A 6,884-nucleotide genomic window follows, 5' to 3' on the forward strand; every position below is an offset into this window, starting at 1 on the left:
GTAAACAACACAAATAATGGGAATGATCCGAACAATCAGGGTGTGGTGCCGTTTGTGCCAGAAGCAGCATTGTACGATTGGGCATAACCCATCGTTGACAACTTAGCAACCACAATTGTAGTCCCTCAAATACAAGCAGAATAATTCCAAATCACAAACAACATGCTACATTTGTTGTAGAACAAGGGACTATTCTCAGGGTAATACGTTGAAGATCCTCAGCAGCATTTGAAGAATTTCTTGTCGATCTATGCCACGCAAAGGAAACATAATGTGACAACGGAAGCAATACGACTGTTGTTGTTATTTCCATTCTCAGTGATAGGAGCGGCTCAGACTTGGCTTAATTCACTCCCCATAAACTCCATCACTACTTGGGAGGAATTAGTCAAGCAATTTAAGACTGCCTAACAAATTGATGAGATATTGAGTTTTATACAAAAACCAACAGAGATATTACAAGAAATATGGGAGATATTCAAGGGTTTGTTGGTTACGTGTCCACATCATTGTATTCCGGAGCAGATGTTGGGGCTGAGGTTTTATATGGGTTTGGCAGATAGCTTGAAGGCCAATGTGGATGCTTTAGCAAGTAGAGCATTTTTGAGCAAAACATTCAGAGAAAGCAAGATCCTACTTGACAAGATGGCACAAAACTCAGGATAGACGACAAGAAATGCTCCAATCACTCAAGTGATTCACTTAGTGGATTTAAACCCAACTAACTCCATTGCTGAAAATATGGCCACTCTAGTGACACAAATGAGCATTCTCACCAAAAAGGTTGATGAATTAGGCCAGAAGCACAGGTACACATAGCTAATGCAACTAATGAGGGCTTATGTACATTATGCATTAATCAACCATATGTCTTCTCGTGGAGTGCGGAAGGTGATAACCAAAAATATCAGGAGAACATGAATTATGTGGCCAACTATGGGGGACAGAGGCAAGGTGGTCAGAATTAAGGTCGGCAGAATCAACAATATAGACCAGCTCCACATCAGTACTACAACAACAACAACAATAATCTTGGGGCTATGCGACCACAGGGTCAAGTGGTGCCTTACCAAAGGCAACAAGGTTATAACTAGCAAAATCAGCAGCATGCTTATCATCAACCTCAACAACAACAGATTGTGAGACATGAAGATGGGTTTGCTAAACTTGAGGGAATGATGCAACAATTGATTGGGTCCACTGGAAAAATAACTGAAAGAGTAGACTCACATGAATTAGCGATAAAGAATATTGAGATCCAATTAGGACAGATTTTGATGGCTTTAAATAATCGTACCTAGGGGTCGTTACCTGCAAACACACAAATCAATACAAAAGAGTAGGGCCTGAAACAGCTTATGGCAGTGAGTCTCCGAAATGGTAAAGACCTAGATCTGGAGCAAGAAATTGCTCACAAAACTAGACCTACTGAGACACTGGTGCCAGTACCTATTGAGATAGATGATTCAGCAGGGTTAACTGAGGTGACGGTACAACATGCACAAGAGAACACAAGAAAAGAAAAAGAGGTTGTGAAAGAGACCGAGGTAGCACAAGAACTGATAGTAGAAGTAGTGCCTGAATATGAAAAAAATCAAATCACAGGGAAGAAGCGACCTCCAGCACCATTCCCATAGAGATTGGCCAAGTATCATAAAGATGAGCAGTAAAAGAAATTCTTATAGATGTTCAAGAAAATTTAGGTAAACATTCCATTGATTGACGGTTTAAAGGAGATGCCTAGTTATGCAAAAATGATGAAGGACTTGATGTCCTGCAAGTTCGACTTTCAAGACTTGGCCACGGTCACACTGACTCAGACTTGCAGTGTTGTTGTGACGAGACCCATAGATGAGAAGGTGTCTAACCTAGGGAGTTTCACTAGCCCATGCACAATAGGCAACTATGCATTTGCTAAGGACTGTGTGGTCTGGGAGAAAGCATAAACCTAATGTCCCTGGCTATCTACAAAAGGCTAGGCATTGGAAGAGCTTGACTATCGAATTGACAAAGAAATTCCCATAATTTTGGGAAGACAATTCTTGGCCACTGGGAGAGCTTTGATTGACTATGAAACTGGAGAGCTCAAAATGAGATTAAATGATGAAGAGATAACATTTAACGTGCAGAAATCTATGCGACGACCAAGTGAATTTGCTAATTGCTCTCTAATAGATGTTGTGGATGTAATTTTGGAAGAGGAAGATGAGACATTGAACACTAAAAACCCTCTAGTAGCCTGTCTCATGAACTTAGATGAAGCCAACGGAGAAGACTTGGCAGAGTGGGTACTTGCTCTTGAAGGCCAAGGTTTTTGGAGAAGGGAGCTCGAATTTGAGCCTTTGAACTTAGAGGAAAGAAAAACTCCTTCAGCTAAGCCATCGATAGAAGATCCACCAAAGTTGGAACTGAAGCCACTACCATCTCATATCAGGTATTCCTTCTTAGGACCTAACTCAACTTTACTTGTTATTATCTCATCTAGTTTTTTAGAAGTACAGGCAGAACAGCTTTTGTAGGTACTGACGGAGTGCAAGACTGCAATTGGTTGGACCATTGCAGACATTAAGGGTATCAGCCCGGCCTTCTGTATGCATAAGATTATACTGGAAGATGGGCATAAATCTTCCAGAGAACATCAAAGAAGGCTGCACCCCAACATGAAAGAAGTGGTAAAGAAAGAAGTGATTAAGTGTTAGATGTAGGAATCTATTCCCTATCTCTAACAGCAACTGGGTCAATCCAGTTTAGTGTGTTCCAAAAAAGGGAGGTATGACGGTAGTGAAAAATGATAAGCGCGAATTGATCTCTACACGAATATTTACAGGTTGGAGAATTTGTATGGATTATAGGAAGTTGAACTTGGCCACCCTGAAAGACCATTTCCCACTGCCATTCATTGATCAGATGCTGGACAGATTGGCAGGGTGGTCCTACTTTGGCTTTCTGGATGGGTACTCGGGGTATAATCAGATCTCTGTTGCCCTGGAGGACAGAGAGAAAACATCGTTCACCTGCCCTTATGGAATCTATACTTTTTGAAGAATGTTGTTTGGCCTATACAACGCACCTGACATATTTCAAAGGTGCATGATGGCCATCTTCACAGATATGGTAGAGGAAATAATGGAGGTATTCATGGATGACTTCTCAATGGTGGGGAATTCATTTGATGATTGCCTTATGAAATTGAGAAGAGTATTAAAGAGGTGTATTGAGACGAATCTGGTACTCAACTGGGAAAAGTGTCATTTCATGGTATAGGAAGGTATAGCCTTGGGGCACCTAATGTCAAGTAAAGGCATTGAGGTAGATCATGCAAAGGTTGATGTGATAGAAACGCTTCCACCACCCACTTCCGTTAAAGTAATAAGAAGTTTCCTTGAGTACGCCGATTTCTATAGGAGATTTATAAAATATTTTTCCAAAATTGCTAACCCCTTGTATAAGTTGCTTGAAAAAGATCACCCTTTTGTGTTTTCGGATGACTGTAGGGTAGCGTTTAAGGAATTGAAGAAGAGACTGGTAACAACACCTATCATAGTTGCCCCCGACTAGGAGCAACCATTTGAACCGATGTATGATGCGAGTAACTATGCTGTGGGAGCAGTTCTTGGGCAACGAAAAGATAAAATTATGCATCAAATATACTGCACAAGTAGAACGTTGAGTGGAGCCCAGCTAAATTACACTGTGACCGAGAAGGAGATGCTGGCAGTGGTGTTCGTATTTGACAAATTCAGATCATACCTGATAGGCTTGAAGGTAATTTTTTATAAACCATGCTGCTCTCAGGTACTTAATCGAGAAGAAGGAGTCAAAACTGTGCCTGATTCGATGGGTGCTATTGCTGCAAGAATTTGATTTGGAAATCCGTGATCGGAAGGGAATGAAGAACCACGTAGCTGATCATTTGTCTAGACTGGAAGGAGCTGAGAAGAAGCTTGAGGTAGAAGAGATCCTGGAAACTTTTCCAGATGAACAACTATTAGCCACAAGTCTTGAGGAAGCGCCATGGTATGCAGACAATGCAAACTACCTGGTGAGCGATATTATTCCTTATGACCTTTCCTTTGTCCAAAAGAAAAAGTTCTTTCGTGATTATCGCATGTATTATTGGGGCCTTATCCGTTCAATATTTCTATTGATAACATGATCAGGAGATACATCCCTGAGATAGACCAGTCTTCTATTTTGCAGGCATGTTACGCGTCACCATATGGTGGGCATTTCGGGGGGAGTAAGGACAGCAGCGAAAGTCTTGGAGTCAAGCTTCTACTAGCCAACATTGTTCAAAGATGTACATATATGGATAAAGAGCTATGATGAATGCCAATGAACCGGGAATATTTTCTGCCGGCATGAGATGCCCTGAACCCAATTCAGGAGGTAGAAGTGTTTGATGTATGGGGGATCGATTCCATGGGGCCTTTTGTCAGATCATATGGAAACAAGTACATACTCGTCGTTGTGGACTACGTGTCTAAATGGGTGGAGGCTGTAGCGCTCCTTACAAATGATGCAAAGGGGGTAATTGGTTTTTGGAGAAAGAACATATTCACCCGATTTGGCACTTCAAGGGCAATAATCAGTGACGGAGGCACTCACCTTTGTAATCGAGCCTTTGAGAAATTGTTAGAGAAGTATGATGTATGCCACAAGGTTGCCACCCCATATCATCCACAAACGAGTAGGCAACTGGAAGTTTTGAACAGAGAGATAAAGAGTGTGTTGACTAAGACTGTGAGTGCTACTAGAACAGATTGGGCGAGAAAGTTAAATGATGCATTTTGGGCTTATCGAACCGCTTTCAAAACTCCAATCGGCATGTCACCATACAAGTTTGTATTTGGGAAGCGTGTTACTTACCGGTAGAGTTGGAGCATATAGCGTGGTGGGTGTTGAGACAGTTGAATCTCGATATTGAAGTTGCAGGAACAAGTAGAGTCACGAAGTTGCACGAGCTTGATGAGTTTCGCTATCACACTTTTGAGAGCACAAGATTATACAAGGAGAGAATGAAGATGATACATGATAAAATATTATTGAGAAGAGTTTTAAACTCTGAGATATGGTATTGCTATACAACTCAAGACTGAGGTTATTCCTGGGCAAATTAAAGTCACGATGGTCAGGGCCTTTTCGTGTGGTTGAAATTCACCCCACTGGTGCCGTAGAGATTGCTGCAGAAAATGACTCTCGCATATTTAGAGTTAATGTGCACAGATTAAAACATTATGTGGGTATGGATGAAGCAAAGGTAGTGTCAGTGACCCATTTGATTGAGCCTCCAGCATTGAGCATACCTTAAATATGCTTACATGCGTCATGACGCAATGTTAAATCAGGCGCTGCATGGGAGGCAACCCATTGGACTGTTGTATCCGTCATGCCACGACGTTAACTAAGGCGCTTGATGGGAGGAAACCCAATTCGTAGTTGATTTTTAGTGTAGTTAGAATTTTTGTTTTTGTTTTTTAGGTACTAACAAGTTTGCAGGTGAGTTTGGGAGAGTCGAGTAGGGTTTAAGCATCACGCGAAGCCAGGATAAAGCCAGGGTCGACCAGGGCTTAGGCTGGCGACGCCTGACTAATGCCAGGGTCAACCAGGCCTTAGGTCGGTGACGCCTGACTAATGCCAGGGTCCACCAGGCCTTAGGCTGGCGACGCCGGGCCAACACCAGGTAAGTATTTTCGGCCCTCTTTAAGTTCTTTCTCTTTATTTTGGTCGAAATAAACCTCAAAAACACGCCCTTACAGACTGAACACACTACAAAGCAAACCCAAAACCTCACTTAAACCAACACACAACAAGCTCTACATGAAATTTCACAATAACACAAACACATTGCATAAATTGCTTACGTACCCACAAACAATCACCAGCACATTACCATCCACATAGAGGTCAAGCTTAATCTTGCTTGTCTTTCACACTCATCCGAAATTCTCAGGCAACCTACTACTCACAAAGCTTCAAAAGTATGATTCTATCTCTTTTCTTTGTAATTTCGAGTTAGGTACAAGTATTGAGTGGTGGTTGTTCTTCATTATGGGTGGTTGTTCTTCATGGTCATATTGTGTTTGTGTGCCCCAATCCCATGAACACCTTAGGAATAGTGCTGCGATTGTGAAAATATGTGGTAGTACGGAACCCTCAAGCCGATTTGGGAGGATGAGGCAATCCCTCATTTCCGTAAGAACTCCTATGGCACTAGTGATTGTCAAATGTTTGATGTAATGCCTCAATGACATTCCTAGTCCCCTTTGGAGCCCGAGTCTCCGGGATTAATAAACAAGTGTTATGTAGGCATGCACCACATTAAAATCTTAAGTTTGGGGTGGCTCACGGGTAGCCCATGTGTTGTGGTTTGATCCTAATGTTAAGAAAATACGAGGTGAAGTCTGAGTAACCTCAGCCAGTTGGGGAAGATTATGTGTGTAGTATGTAATGTAGCATTATCTGACTACTGCTTATTTTTGGGACAAAGATGCCTCCCAGAAAAGACACAGGCGAAGGAAAGGCCACTTCAATTGCCCAAGCTAAAGAAAAGGCAACCTCTGCACCCCCTCCAAAGAAAAGAAAAGGGGGAGAAGCTACCTTTAATCTGAGTGGTGCACAAGCTGTGGCAGCTGTAGCTGCCATGCATCCACAACCCCAAGGCTAACAGGATTCGGCATTAACAGCATACCTTCACATACAAGGGATTGGTACAGGTGTTGTAGACCTAAACATATCCATCCAGAAGGAGCTATCCAGGAACGCAACGTAAAAGCGAAGTATCTGGCGATTTTGCAAGGCATCAGGATTTGGGGTTAAGCTATGTTTTTAAGAACACAGGGGACATCAATTTCAACCTAGTCAGGGAATTCTATGCAGGGTTT

General features: G+C 42.2%; 1 non-coding gene across 1 annotated transcript; it reads right to left on the reverse strand.

Annotated features, from left to right (window-relative positions):
* Positions 1-408: 408 nt before the first annotated feature.
* LOC142163740 (small nucleolar RNA R71) lies at positions 409-515 on the reverse strand. Its single transcript, XR_012694670.1, has one exon. It is a non-coding gene; the product is annotated as a small nucleolar RNA R71 (small nucleolar RNA).
* Between the last annotated feature and the right edge of the window lie 6,369 nt (positions 516-6,884).

The sequence above is a fragment of the Nicotiana tabacum genome, chromosome 8 (assembly GCF_000715075.1).
Source record: "Nicotiana tabacum cultivar K326 chromosome 8, ASM71507v2, whole genome shotgun sequence".
NCBI lineage: Eukaryota > Viridiplantae > Streptophyta > Magnoliopsida > Solanales > Solanaceae > Nicotiana > Nicotiana tabacum.